At 41.3% G+C, this 16,109-nt stretch overlaps 1 protein-coding gene across 17 annotated transcripts in view; it reads right to left on the reverse strand.

Annotated features, from left to right (window-relative positions):
• Positions 1-16,109, reverse strand: part of ATXN1 (ataxin 1) — a 271,490-nt gene that overhangs the window by 161,950 nt on the left and 93,431 nt on the right. For 13 of the 17 annotated variants that reach the window (XR_006288664.1, XM_043540064.1, XM_043540061.1 and 10 more), the window contains one exon: positions 11,990-12,061. The exons of 3 other annotated variants lie outside the window; for them this stretch is intronic. The gene's annotated coding sequence lies outside the window, so the exon portion shown is untranslated. Of the gene's footprint in view, positions 1-11,871; positions 11,896-11,989; positions 12,062-16,109 lie in introns of those variants that run through there. One more of the 17 variants, XM_043540072.1, reaches the window with a different exon arrangement.

The raw sequence follows: 16,109 nt of genomic DNA on the forward strand, positions 1-16,109 counted from the left end.
CAAAAACAAGGCCCAAATCTCAGCTGAGTTTCAGGTTTGCAACAGAATGGGGAAGTTTAATCTCAACTGGAATTTTATGATGAAAATTTTACAAAGCTCTATTTTAAAAGCAAAGTGAAGTGTATCCTTCCCAACAGACTAGCTTTCTTCTTTCACTGCCCGGCTCTCCATTCACCTAACACTGTTCTCTATAAACAGGTTTTTGAATCTTTTTATTTTGCACTATCATCTGGTAAATAAAAAGAGATCAGACAATAAAGAGGGTTTTCTGAAGAGCAGCAATACCTTTCTTCTTTACCAGAGATAGAGAACATTTGGGTCCCAAAGCAACAAAAACATGGTGATAAATTTCAGAGAAATGACTACCTGTACTAAGGTTTTTAATTTCCACAAATGTTTTCAGAATGCAGCAAGGGAAAAATACAAAATATCACAGTCTTTCACAGGGTAATTGATTCAATTTTCAATCAAGGAACGAGAACTATATTTAGAAAGGCATAACACATTACTTTTTCTTCTGGTAAATTCAGCAGAATTAAAGGAACCAGATGGTCGAATATCTACGGAATGTTCTCAGATACATTACATTGATGTAAAAATATTAGAAAGGAAAGAATTCTACTCATATTCAGAGTAGTCCTGTGCAGACCACATAGTAAGGAATGAGATCACCATGAACAGCTATAAAGCAAAGTACTTTGTCTTGTGACTATTTATATGTGTCATGGAATTTATAGTTATAGAAAAACTGATATAATGAACTTTTGTGAAGTCCTTTTCCATCCAATATGCCGGGAGGGGGGCGGGGGGGGAAAGAGAGAATTAGTGACCAAATCTCCAGTCCTAGTGAACAGCCGCAGCATAGCTGACCTATATAGACTCATTTAAAAAAAAAAAAAAAAAAAAAAAGAACAGAACATTTTCCATCTGTTCTGAGCTTTAAGTGAAAATACATATCAAAACACAATTCACAATTACAGCATGACAGACGTAACAAATTCATTGTGTCTTTTAATATCCACGGCAGAACATCACTTAATTTTACACACTAAATTTCAGGCCTAAATGAAAGGAAAAAAACTCTTCCCATCTTCTCACTCCACCAGTAGAGAGACCTCCCTGAATGAATTACTTTAATATACATAAAGGAATTCCTTTTAACAGCGTTTCACTGCAGATGAGTTAGTGGTCTAGTCACAGGTGCCCTCACAACAATAGTTCATGGCTAGGCTCAGCCCAATTCCTAGAGTTCTAAACTAAAGAGAAAAGAAGGAGGATTGTCTATCAGTTAGGGTGCCAGCCTGGGACTCGGGAAGTCTAGGTTTAATTCCCTGCTCTAGCACAGGTTTCCTGTGTCACCTTGGGTACATCACTTAGGAACCTAAATCCCAATTTTAGGTACTGGGGCAATCCACAAAACTCCTGCATGACTGCAACATAACCCTGTAAGTGCCTAAACTCACCCAGCATCTCAGTTTTCAGGGTAAAAGTTCCCTAGGCAATTAAATTTCTGCCTCTGGGCATGTACACTGCTGCCTTTCTTTATGCATCCAGATGACTATCTCCTGCCTAAGCCCCACGGTGATCCGCAAACTGGGGGAAGATAAGCAGAAGAGTGCCTATCTCGCTTGTGGGGCCCAATCAAGTAGCGATGCTCGGAGGCTTCCTAAAAATCAGGTTCCATTCAAAATCTGGCTGGGGGTGGGAGGGTTGGAACACTCACCTAGGATGTGGGAGTCATAGTCATTTCTCCCCTCTACTAGAGGTAGAGAAAGGATTTGAACAGGGGTCTCCCACCTCTCAGGAAAGGGCTCTAACCACTGAGCTATAGGATATTCTAACATGAGGCTCCCTCAGTCTCTCCTGTTGAAGCTGTTCCACTGCGGGTAAAAACCTGCAGAGACATTGGAGCAGACACAAAGAATGACTCTATAGCCTGGCAGGTAGGGCACTCACCCATGAGGGAGGAGAGTCAGAGTCCAGTTGCCCTGCTCCAATTAGCCTTTAATTATTTACCCAAATTGGAAATGCTTCAACAGGAGAGACCAAAGGAGCCTCCCCCACACACAGAATATCCCATAGCTCAGTTGTTAGAGCACTCTTCACAGAGCTGGGAGACCCCGGTTCAAATCCTCTCTCTCCCTCAGGCAAAGAGATGGGAATTGTACCCAGGTCTCCTACATCACAGGTGAGCTCTCTAACCACTGGCCTAAACATCATCAGCGCAGTAAGCAGCACATTTCCTACTGCCACAGTTTTGTGTGGACTGAGAGGCAGGTGCCTACCTCATTCTCACAAGAAACCCAGGAGAGGGATTCCCGGTTGTGGATCACTAGCAGGGATAAGCACCTCCCGGCAGCCCAACTTAGACACCTACCTCCTTGAGAGGGGTGGGGCTTAGCATTCCCCATTTCCTCAGCATCCGCCATTGGCTGGCTTAGGCAGTTCCCCACCTGGCATGACGGCTTTTGTGGATCACATTCTTAGGCACCTATTTCGCCTCATTCATTGTGTAGGGAGCCTAGGCACGTAACTCAGGATTCGTGGATCTCAGTGTAGTTCCAGTGATTTTCATAGGACCTGACTTTTAGACATTGTGATGCTCAGCACTGCAACACCTAGGTCCCTTTGTGGATCCAGACCTTAGCCTCTTTGTGCCTCAGATCCCCCATTTGTAAAATGCGCATTATAACACATCCCTCCCTCACAGGGGTGTTGTGAGGATACATACACTAAAGATGGCGAGGCACTCGGATACTATTTTAACAGAGGCTACATACGTACCTTAGATAGATAGGAAATATACTTTAGTACTTATAGCTTATCTCTGGAAGGAGAGATTGCTCCTTCCCCAATATACAAAAAGTAGTAGTTTTTGGGGGGGAAATCGTTTACTTTGAACTTCACAAACAAAACAAAATTCTGCCAAAAATTCAATTAAAAAAAATCGCTGTTTTAAACACATCGCAGATATAATAGCAGCACTGTTCTCACTGCTATATAGCTATGGCTGTGCCAGTATTTCCAGTATAGCCACTTTTTAAAAACGTAAAACCTAGTAATTAAATAAAAGAAAATCATTTCAAGATGAAACCGGATATTCCAGGCTCTTAGCCCACAAGTAAAGGTGGTCACTGCTGACCTCTGAAGCATTTGAACTGTGAGAACATTATTTTGTGCTATAAACACTATTGGGAAAGCACTTACAGAACAACAATGTACTAGTATAGTGGATTTAAAAGTATTTTAGGCAGTGTCTGTGTGTGTTGTATTGAAGACAATTTGAGGTTTCATACTGTACAGGTTTGTAACAAGGAACTGAGAACAGGATGATAACTGCAGTACACAAATCTTGACTAAACTGAACAGACACTGGCTTTAAAAGAGGCTCAGGGAAAAATTTTAACAATACTTTTTTTTTTCTTTTTTCAAATTAAATATGGGAATGTTCTGTAATGATACATCCCTAGAAAGTATTTACTGAAAAGATTTTCCTCCCACTTACCCATAAACCATCCACCCCCCACAAAATTGATGGAACTGTATATATCAGCCTAAGCTGTTTAATTCAAGTTATAAATAGCTATCCAATGACTGAAGGATTTATAGCCATAGAACACTTTATATACACATTGTATTCATTTACCTTTTTTTAATTAATCTGATTCTCATTTACACCACTGGCACTTTACATAGCTCTGGCAATGTAAAAGGGGCCTTTAATGTAAACAGGAACCAGGTAATTACACCCACTTCAAGGCCTGTTTACACTGCCAGAGCAGTGTAAAATCACCTTGTGTATATGAGAATCAAGTCCTGGAAGTTTAACATTGCATGGTGATCGGTATCAATGTGCAAGACATGGAAAGAGGCCTATGGTGACTCTTTGGTAAAATTCCAAATCCCTGACTTCAGTGGAAGCTTTCCCTGTGTAAAGACTGTAGAGTCAGAACCTAAAGGAACAAAAAACATCAAAAAGGTAACCTTAAATGCATTAATTTACCATATACCACTTGCATGGTTTTAAATGGTTGGGTGAGGCCATTAAACAGAAATGAGATTTTAACTCCTAATGGCCTGATTCTCTGTGCCTGTACCTTGTGCAGTCATTTACATTAGCGAAGGAAATGTATTTACATCATTGCAAATTGGATGGGAAATGCAACCAAATCAGAACAACAGTGTTTTGTAGTCACCCTGAGTTAGTATAAATTGCTGCACATGGGGAGGCCAGTGGAAAATCAGGCCTATTCAAGTTTGTCAACACAATCCAGGAAAATTAAGTTTGTGCCAAAGTTGATGGCTTGACATGGACCATTACTGTATCTTCACCATGTGGAGCACCATATACTATGTATGCCCATATTAAAGCAACTTTTTTGCATTATGATTGCCATTTTAACATTACAGCAGATGAACACACTCACCAGCGGATAACGATATACTCTGTCAGTACTTTGATATTATAACTTTTACATAGTAAAATAAAATACCTTTGTGTTTGCCAAAGGGGAATAGTAATAGTCTGGGTTTTGTGTCTATGAAGCAAATTATTTGAGTCATTAAAAATGTATAAAAGTACAAGCAAAGACCATGAACAAGTCCAACGGGCTCCAACTATCTACTAAAATTGTATCTGCATTTCAACAGGGACTTTGGCTTCAGAGTCTGACATTCTTCTTACATACATAGAGCAACCACATAGAAAGAAACGTAAAGATATGTTTTCACTACCAACATTGAAGCGCTGCCGCGGCATGCTTTAACGTGGCTATGTAGTCGTGGTACCAGAGCTGGGAGAGAGCTCTGTAAAACATCCACCCCCACAAGGGGAGTAGCTACCACCGCTAGGAGCGCACTGTCCACACTGCCACTTTACAGCGCTGAAACTTGCATCGCTCAGGGGGGTGTTTTTCACACCCCTGAGCAAGAATGTTTCAGCGCTGTGAAGTGGCAGTGTAGACAAGGTCTTAGAATCAGATCCTTAACCTTTAATAACCAGAGTAACCTCAACTACCATTTGAGTCACAAAGCACTCTCTCCCGAGGCGCTCTGTACTTCGTAAGATGGTGCTATTAACATAGCAATTATACAGAGAAACGCATGACAGCATAGGCTGACTTCAAACGCGGGTTTTTGTTGTTTTTCTTTACAAGTCATGCATTTTTGTTCAATTCACTGTCTGGTGTTTCACAGCAAATAAATTTCCACAACCATTAAACTTGCTGAAGATTAAAAGCAAGTAAAATTCCAGCCAGAAAAGAACTGGCTAAACACTCAATGGATATTTACCTACCAATATGAAATTACCAATAGATGCAGAATTAAAGGTTTTCAAAGAATAATCCTGTAAAAAATACATGAAAGTAACAGTCACCAAAAAAAGTGTTGTTATAATATTAACTCTGATAAAACACAGATAAATGATGGGTCCATATAACACTGGATCAATTTGTTAAAGGGACACTTGTTAATTTAAACTATATGTTGTAAACAACCAACTTTTTAACTTACACATTAATAATATTACCACAGACTATTAAAATGAAATAACTTTAAAATCCAATTTCCTTTTCCTTATTCCTGCTCTTTGTGTACTTGTTATATTTCTCTCAGCATACACAATGAAAACCAAAGCGAAGTTACTAATGTAAGTAAGTGTTTGCAGGATCAAGCCCTTCTTTAGAATGTCTTTTTGGGAGTAGAGGAGGGAGAAACAAGGAAGATGGTGAAGTTTAAAAGGGGATAGAAGTAGGAGAAATAGGGAGGATTCAGATCAGTAAATAAGGCAGGCAATATTATAAGAACACCATTCACTTTTTAATAATACTTCTTTCTGAATACGCTTACCTACCAGGGTTACAAGTAAGACTGAGCTTTATTACAACTGAGATTACAGGAAAATATATTTTAAACATTTTTCCCCTCAGTTTCTTCATTTTATACACTTTTGGCCTCCTTCTCAGTCTCATTAAGACCCCTTTACACCACTCTGACAGGTAAAGTGGCCTCGTAGTGGGCATAACTAAGGTTAAGATTTTGTCATGGTTATTTTTAGCAAAAGTCACGGACACGTCAGAGGCAATAAACAAAAATTCACTGAAGCTGTGACCTGTCTGTGACTTTTGCTGCTGCGGCTCCATGGTTTCCCATCGCCACCATGGTGACTGGGAGCTGCAGGGTTCCCCCTCCGCCCAGGGCAGCTGGAAGTGGCAGGGTGACCATATTTCCCAAAGGAAAAAAAGGGACACCCCCAGCTACTTGCCCGAGGCATTTTCCCCACCCCATCTCCACAAGGCTGTTGCCCGTCACTGAAACCCGGAGGCGGACCCCTTAGGAGTCTGTCACCTGTTGCTGGAACCTTGCGGGGGGCCCCGTCACTGGAACCCTGCCAGGGCCCCACTGGCTGCGAGCTCCAGAGTCCCGCAGCCCCTGGGGCTGATGCAGAGAATGTCACGGAGGTCTCTGGAAGTAATGGATTCCAGATTCTGTGACTTCCATGACCTCCGTGACATAAACGTAGCCTTAGGCATACCCCTTTACTCCGCCACAGCAATTGTAAATGGTGGTAAATAATGGTGGTGATAACCAGGGAAATGTAACTGTAAAATCACAAATATCAGCAAGGGGACTGAGTGGTAGGCCTTATCAAATTATTTGGTCATTTTTACACTGATGTCAAGCCAACTATGTCCCTTTAATAAAAAGCTTTTGAAAAAGGTGGATGCTATCAGGCAGCTTTAACCTATATAACCTACACCTAAACGGAACAAACTCCATTCGGACCCCTTATAATGCTGGCTGCATTACAGGGGCAATCCGTATGTAAGGATGAACTCTTCTTTTTAGAGGAACAGTTCTTCCAACGTATGAGCTGCAAACTGGCTTTATTTCTGGCATCAGATATGCTGTATGTTCTGTGTAACTAACTGCATGTTTTGTCACTTACCTACCTACAAGTAAACCTTTGAAATACAAACAAACAGTTATCCAAAATACACAGACATACTCAACTTCTTGCACCTCAACTGGTTTTTAATTAAACTGTAGAAACCTAAACACCATGCCCAGCACCGGGAAAAACCAGGAAATCTCACTGTTCATGTACGTGCACATCTCCCTACGGCCTCTTTTACACCATCCAAGGTACCGGTTGTGTTTTGCTTACTTTGTTTATTTAAAGATTTCCCCGTCTCCACATCCATGCCCTACAGAAAACGGATGCCTTCGCTACCAGCAGTTCCATGCTTTGGATATCTCAGAGTGATCTTCCTCAACTTGGCAAATAAATACCCAGAAAAACAGAGTAACCTCCCAAGGGAAGGGGCAGACCTGCTATCACTGGAGGTATTAAATAGACTTAAAGGAATTGATTGTGATTCTGTAGAATTTTATGCATAAAAACGGCAGTGATGCAAAGGGAATGGACCTGGTGACCCAAGACCTTTTTTTCTGATTCCAGTATCTATGAAGTTTTCATCAGCCAAGCCAAGTGCTGTGGCACCAGCTGTAAACACTGTGGAGGCAGAAGCTTTTAAGACATCAGAGTGACAGCACTGGGATCTGCAGCATGAGCAGGCTATGCTCAGCCACTTGTAATATCCATTGTGCTACTGCAGCACTACATGCTGACAGAAGATAGAGTACCTCTGTTATTGAAGGCATACACAGGGTTCAGTGTACTGAGACTCAGGGCAAGCCTATACGACCGTGCAACATCGGCACAGCTGCGCCTTAGTTGCGCGTCTGGTGAAGGCACTATGCCAGTGGGAGAGTGCTCTCCCCTCAGCATAATGATTCCCCCTCCGCGAGAAGAAGAAGCTATGTCAGCAGGAGAGCATCTCCACCTAGCAGGAGAGCATCTCCACCTGACATAGCGCCTATGCGGATAGCGCTTAAGTCGATGTAACTCGCGTCACTTGGTGGGGGGGTGCCTTTTTCACACCCCTGAGGGATGTAAGTTACATGGACTTACGCAGTAGTGTACATCAGCTCTCAGGCTCTCTCTTCCAGAAGCAAAGCAACCTCTTAAGTAGCTGCTCAGACTGCCAATGCAGGTGGACATTTTAACTTCTAAACATGTTTTTAAATGATTTAGGATTAGTGAAAGGTGACGAACTGAAACCCTAAATAAACAGTCCTCTCTCCAAATCCGAGGCACGACACAAGCAACTGCAATGCAAGCTTTTCCAAACTGACCCAGCAATACTGCCACCACTAAACAGCCATTGAGAGGACAGTTTAGTCTCCATGACTAAGCCTTGGCCTCTTTGCTAGCAAGAGTCTCAGTTAGTGTCAACTGTCATATTCAACTAGAAAACAAAGACTGAAGACTCATGTCACTTAGGTTACTCAGCAGTAATAAAACCGTTCTGATTTTTGGGGCCAGATTCAGATTTCATCGGGCATAAATCTGGAGCAATTCAGAGGATTTCAGTGGACTTGTTATGGATTTACACCAGCGTAATAGAGAGCAGAATCTGGCTCTTGGTTAGTATCAACCTAGGCAAAATCTGAAAGGCCCTGAATGTTGTGGAGCAGATATGGTGTAAACTAGCATAATTACAGTCACTTGATTAGAGCTATACAGACTCGCACTAGCTACAGATCTGCACCTCCCCCTCAGGTTTTTGTGGGTTTTTTTGAATAAAAGATATAAAATCTGTGTGTGCTCACAAGAGAGAGAAACACACACACACAGAGCTGTATAAAAGTTCCACAGAAAATTCTCCACCAACACCACACTCATAAAGCCCATATATTTCAGAAGAAAAGTTGGACATACGTAAAAATATATGTCACAAATCATTAATCCAGTGCAACCCATTCATTGCTTCTTATCCTCAGAATACATATAGAGAAGGATTTGAGAAATACTATCAGTCAAGACTACACCTACTCACTACTTGATGACCTATTCAATTTTAATGTGCTGTTCCTACTACAATTTACAGACAAATTTGTCCTTTCCTACTGGAATAGATTTAGAATAAAAAATCCTAGGTAATAACACAAAGTACTTGGAGCAGTTTTTCTGCCACAAATTCCATTCTACAGCATTAGGTTTTTTTCCCCAGGCATTTTGAGCTCCAAACAAACAGAAACAAATAGGAAGCACATTATACTGAGCAGCACATAACAGACAGGTTGCACTCCCAGACTTTTATTGACATTCAAACCTGGAATGTTTAACTCCCACTATTGTTCTAAATGATGAATAGGCAACCTCCTCTACACACACATGCACGCATTCGGTGTTACATCACGTACTTTGCTTCTAATAGTAAACCTTGCAGAAAGGAATTTTATTTTTACACTTTCTCACCACCCACTCCTAATTAATGTCAATCAGTGTCTTCCACACAGTACATACTGCAAGTATGTGGCCATATCTACACTGCGGGTTTTGGCAAAAATTTCCCACTGTTGCTAAAAACTGATGCAGCTCAATGTATTTTGATCAAGATTCAACTTGGAGATTGAAAACTCATTTCATCTAGGCCATTGAACAGTACACAAAAAGGTTATAACCTTTGGGTCCAGAATGTAATCTTATTCATACTGGTATAAACCTGCAGTAATTCCATGGACCTTAATAGATATGCTGCAGAAATACAAAGGTGTAAGGGAGAGCTGGATCTGCCCCTAGGTTTCTATGCCTTGATAGCTAATGACTAATAGTAGCAAAAGTAAGAGTACTAGTGACCATCCTGCAGCCACTGCCATTTTTAAATACAATGGTTGAAATACAAGCTTTGTTAAAGTCAATGGAGCCAGGATTTCATCCCATGTTGTTTAGATCTGCTCTGAGCAGAGTTAGACAACCCAGCATTAAAATCACTAGCAACCATTGGAAGCTGGTCAACACTAGCACTCCCACTGTTACCATCACCAGAGGAGTCGCCACGGTAGCAACAGTGGGAAATTTTTACCTTCAATCCCCCAAAAAATCCCCAGTGTAGACATCGCTTATATCTACAGACCTACACTACACACAAACACAATCATTAACTTCTTTGGATACTATTTTTTCCTTTCTCATGTAAAAATAAATCCAGCTCCAATCATTTCCCTTCCTTAACTTTTGCACAAGAGGAAGACAGAAAGCTAAAAAAAGAAAATTAGACACTTCATGAAGTCTGTGATTAAGGCAAAGAAACTAGCAAGACAGATGGGCTGATGCATTAAGGAAGCTCCAGTTCACCATCCTATATTTTCCAAAGCCCTACTGTACACCATTCCCCTTTTAGATTTTTTAGATTGTTTTGTAGTCCAACAATTTTAAAACCATTTCCCAACTTACAGTCCTCCTCCTGACTCTTCATTAAAAACCAAAAACCAAAAAAAAACCACTCAGACAAGACACAGTCATAACATCTATTTTCTTCCTCTCTCCCCACATACTTTTGTCTTTTATCAAGTCTGTGTACAGATATGCTGGAACAAGGTCCTTAGCTCAGATCTAGCTGAGTATGTACGTTCTACAACAGTTTCTCACCAGACTGGACATGAAACCACAACCGTACAGCTACACAAGTTAGCCAGTTCTCCCAACTCCATCCCACAACACCATGCTTCACATTTCACAGCGAGTGCTTCCTATCAGGTTCCCCCAGCTTTCTATTTCTCCTTGCTACAGGCATTCCACTGAGTAACAGGAAATCCTTTATTAGTATTAATGTACAGCACTTGCTTTAGGTAACTATAGTACTTCTGAACACCAGCATTCACTGCCCACTCCAGGGAAAGTATTTAGTCAAGCTATGAGCTGGCCAAAGGCCAACATGAGGGTCTTACTTGGGATTTGGAGCAATGAGTCGCTTAGGGTACACCTGGCCTCTAAGGCCCACAACCAATAGGCCTATATAAGGTGTCAGTACACTGCGCACAGTGCAAAGCAGTGCTACCACAACATCCTTACCTCCTTTGTAAAGTGCTTTGAGATCTACTGACGAAGAGCACCAGAGAAGAGCTAGGTATTATTAAAAACCTGACCTCCCAGGCTGCCCTTCCATGAAGAGCTAGATTCTGTCCTGACAAACAAGCATGCAGTTAGCTAATGCAGCTTGCCAGAACCTTGGTGAAGATGAGCACACAAAAGACCAGATGGAGAAGGAGCAGCACACAGAGGAGGCTAATGGGAAAGGCCCCAAGGAGATAAAGGGCCTTCCTCACAAAGTATTAAAGTATACTGCATTTTACTGTGCTGCACTGTTTCATTGTGTGTGGTTGGAGGAGCTCAAAGTCTGGGAACCAACATTGCTGGCATTGCCACTGCTTCTATTGTAAAGGCAGAAACCTGAGATTAGATAGCTAAATATTTGATATACACACCTTCATTAAAAATGTTAATCTCTACGGGAAAGGAAGAAACCGTAGGTATCTATCTATCTCTGAGAAAAAGGGGAAAATGTCCTCAATAACAGGGGGAATCATGCAATCTCCTTGCTCAGAACAATTATTAATGGCTGGTCCTCCCCTTGGCTTCCCCTATTACATCTGGAATTAAGCTCTCCTTTCTGCAGGGTGCACAAAGCAACCCTCACCTAGAAAATAAAGTGATTCTGCACTTAGCAGAAATTCACTATCAGTAACAAATGCTGAATCAGGGATTTAGCTGTCTAATCTGCCTAACATGCACTTTAAAAACAAAACAAAAAAACCCCCGAATTTCTCAAAAGTCTTATTCTAAAGGGTCTGTTTATAGTTATAATGTAATGGTGGTGAAGGTATTGCAACATGATTTCCCCATGATAGTAAAATCTGTAGTGTGGAATACAATTTCAGTCTACTTGTAATAAAAACCCATGGAAATGCATTAATTCAGGACTTAATTCCTTTTCACAATTAGATGAAGTTGAGTAGACTCACTATTAGATGAAGGTGCATTATATCAGAGTTCACCATAAAAGAGAATTTCTTTCCCTCCACCCCACTCCAGTTCCAAATCAGGTAGGAGGCATCCGCCAGAGATGAAGAGTTTTCCTACCATTCAGTCACTGCCTCCCTTCCTTCCTTTCTTTTCTCCACAGCTCCAGTTGAGATCTTCTAAAAACGTAATCTGAAAGTACAAGGACATACAAAATGAATCAAACTAAACTTCTGAATAATTTAAAATTTAAACAATAAATTCATCAAAAATAGAAATTGAATGGCCAGTATTTGCATCTATGGCATTAGCACCAAACTCCCTGTCCCTGTAGCAGAAAATGAACACGGTCCAGATTCTGTAGTAGATAGCTGAGGTGTCCTCCTTTCCAAAGACCAGGAGTGAAATCCTGGCTCCACTGAAGTCAATAGGAGTTTTGCCATTCATTTCAATGGGGTCTGGATTTCTCTGTAGAAGAGTAGCCAGAACTCTGTGTATTGGCCTAGATTTGTCGAAGGAGCTGTTCACAAGCCAGGCTGATACCAATGCTAGGTTGTGATCATGACATGGTGTTGCCCTGTGACAATATGGCTTGTTGCAGGGAGAGATCAACCGGAGGACTACTGTCAGCTGACATGCATGCTAACCACAACTGCCTGGCCATTGCGTTACTATCAAGTTGATTTGGCTCTATCCTGTTTGACTTTCTTTATAATCCTCCAAATTAGGGGTACAAAGAAATGTGTAGGTTGGACGAAAGAACCACTTCATCATGAAGGCACCATCTTGGGCCTCTTCCTCCATGCCCCTGTATCTGTTGCAGAGGCCTTTAACGTTTTGGTTTTCTGTTGCAGGAAACAGGTGTATCTGCAGATTTCTTAAGAGTTTCTACTACTGTTTGAGACATGGATCAGCTTGAAGCCCTCTGTCTGTAATGAGTTTGCCTCCTGCTTATACAAATGTATTAGTACACATTGTTTTATCAGAGTGTGAACTGAAGATGGCATTCTGTGTGCTTGAAAAGGAGGGGGGTTTCCTTGAGAAGAGATTTGCAACTTGATCCCACTTGATGATTTATGTAAGCAACAACAATGTTAGAGGAAGGATCTTGGTAAACCTTTCCTAACTTGACCAGAGCTAGCTGGACAGCTCTGATAGATTCCAAAGAGGAAAGATCTCCCTGAAGAGGACCATTTGCCTTAGACCAGAGGAGGCTCTGTAGGAGCTCCCCTACCCAGTAGACTTGAGTCCACCATCCCATGTAGCCTTTTGGAGGTCTTGCAGGGGCATTCCCTTTATTTTGTTATTTATGACTGTTTACCCTACAAAGAACATCTTGACCTACTTGAGTATCATCACTTGATATCCAAGATTCTGATCTGTAGGTCTTCCATGAGAAGATTCTATTTCAACAGCCTTAGATGAAGTTGAGCCCATGGAACTAAATCCTGGCAGAAAGCCATCCCTCTCAACAGATTCAGTAGAGACTGAAATGGTGGGTAGTCCTGAGATGACAATGCAATAATCAGAGACCTTAGCCAGAAAGCTTATGCTCAGATAAATTTGTTAGTCTCTAAGGTGCCACAAGCACGCCTGTTCTTTTTGCAGATACAGACTAACACGGCTGCTACTCTGAAACCTATGATTCTATGAATGTTTGTTTGTGTTCGGTTGATCAGGAGGAGAATACTGCAGTACTCTTCCAGAAACATTTCACTTAGGGTTCCTGATAGACACAGAAAGGAGCTCCATATTTCTACTGGAGGATGGTTTCCTGAGGCTAAAGTCTCTGATTATTGTATTGTCATCTCAGAACTACCCACCATTTCAGTCTCTACTGAATCTGTTGAGAGGGATGGCTTTCTGCCAGGATTTAGTTCTATGGGCTCAACTTCATCTAAGGCTGTTGAAATAGAAGACATGGAAGACCTTCTCATGGAAGACCTACAGATCAGAATCTTGGATATCAAGTGATGATACTCAAGTAGGTCAAGATGTTCTTTGTACAGTGAACAGTTATAAACAACAAAATAAAGGGAATGCCCCTGCAAGACCCCCAAAAGGCTACATGGGATGATGGACTCAAGTCTACTGGGTAGGGGAGCTCCTACACAGCCTCCTCTGGTCTAAGGCAAATGGTCCTCTTCAGGGAGATCTTTCCTCTTTGGAATCTGTCAGAGCTCAGAGCTGTCCAGCTAGCTCTGGTCAAGTTAGGAAAGGTTTACCAAGATCCTTCCTCAATGAAGTGAGCTGTAGCTCACGAAAGCTTATGCTCAAATAAATGTGTTAGTCTCTAAGGTGCCACAAGTACTCCTTTTCTTTTTGGGAATACAGACTAACACGGCTGCTACTCTGAAACCTGTCAAATAAATTTGTTAGTCTCTAAAGTGCCACAAGTACTCAATCTCTTTTTGTTATCTACTGTCATTGCCGAAGTCTCTGCTCCACACAGTAGCATGTTCAGTACAATCACACGGTATAATCTGATCTTAGCATGCTGTAAAGACCTCTGTTTGACTAGTTGTTGTTCATCCTTCCAAAAGCAGTGTTTGCTTTTCCTAATCTCCTATCAATATCTTTATCACGGCCACCTTCAAATGTCACCATAATCCCCAGATAGAAGAACTTAAAGTTCTGTTTTTCCTCTGATGTAAGGGCAGCCATTCTGTTCCTCCTCATACTTAGTAAAGAAGACCATACTTCTCCTAAGTATGCAGTTGCTGAAGGATGAGAAAATTCTCTGTCCCTAGTAGATAGCTGCTACCTACGCAAGGACAATCTTTATGATGTGCGCAGATGGCCAACAGCGCTGATAAGTGGGTACTACAGTTCATTTTTTAATCTGTGTAGCTGGTAGCACCACCTAAAGTTAAGGTTGACCAACAGTTCCTAATATAAAGATCCTGTTTCCAGTTGCTTATAGTTTTGCCAAAAAGTAGCTATTTGTGCTGAAATTTTCCATGCCAGGTGCCTGCCTCAGGCTGAACTTTTCAGCAATAAAGGTTCAGCCATTTCTGAGAAAATGGCTAAGGAAACACACACTGTTTTGTCCACGTTAAAAACAATTCTTATTACTCTTTCATTGAGAAACTCCAGCACCTCTGGAAATTTGGTAAAAGGGGGTGGCCTTTGTATCGGGAATGTACCTTTTGCTCTTCCTGTGCAATCTCACCTAAATTTGGCCAAATTATGAGCCTTTGAAAAAAATCTCAGTTGGCATTTGCTCACTAGACACTTGTTAATTTGATAGCGAACCTCTCCTAAAATTCCATCTGCACTGAGTTTAGGCCTCAATCCTGCAAGCTGCTCCATGCCGGCCAATCCCAGCATATGTGAAGTCAGATGGGCTCTGTGCCGGCGTCCATCCACATGGAGCTCACTGCAGGATCAGGACCGAAGTTTGTAAAATACTTATGGGTCCTTTAGAATGACAGAAGATACAGTAAGGAAATGGAAGATATAATTAACCCAACATTCTGTCATTAGCTCTATCTGAATAGGAACAGAATTAACTAGACGATGCAGGAACGGCAGCTGAGATAGTTTTAAAAAAAGAAAAATCCACAGCTGCAGCAAAGTACAACGCACGGTTAAATATTCTCCCCCACAGAGCCTTCCTGGAGGAATATATTCTGACAAACCAGCATGTCTGCATCTTAGAACATCAGCAAGTGGCAAAAGATTTGTGGTTTGGTCTCTGAAGTATTCTCGTCCTTTAGAATCTGGAGAGTGACACTGTCATGCCAAATATATCCACCAAGAGGCACCTTTATTTTAATCTTCCACAATGCTATTTCCGCATCATCAGAACTAGTCACTAACCAATTTCTCTTTTCATTTTCTGGGAACTCTATTTTTTCTTTTCGTATGTAAACGAAAAACAAAAAATAAGGCCAGAATGTAAAAAGCTCAACAATTGAGTAGTTTTGACCCTTTCCTTCTGTCTTGTTCTCAAAAGCTGATGGAAAAACAAGGTATGACCTGGTAACACAAAACCACCTTGCTATTATATTACTTCCTCACTGGAAATGAGGAAACAAAAATTTTAAAATGTAAATGTGTGGGACTGTTAAAATCAGATGCAGCGATATCCACTGAAAAATGTGGACACATCACACAGGAGTCGACACAGCTGGACCTGTAAAGCAACTATCCAGTTCTATAGAGGTCATAAAAAATATTGCAAACTTTAGCAAAACCCACACAAACTGTATCCCACACATTGCACCACAAAGATCCA

The sequence above is a fragment of the Chelonia mydas genome, chromosome 2 (assembly GCF_015237465.2).
Source record: "Chelonia mydas isolate rCheMyd1 chromosome 2, rCheMyd1.pri.v2, whole genome shotgun sequence".
NCBI classification, from domain to species: Eukaryota; Metazoa; Chordata; order Testudines; family Cheloniidae; genus Chelonia; species Chelonia mydas.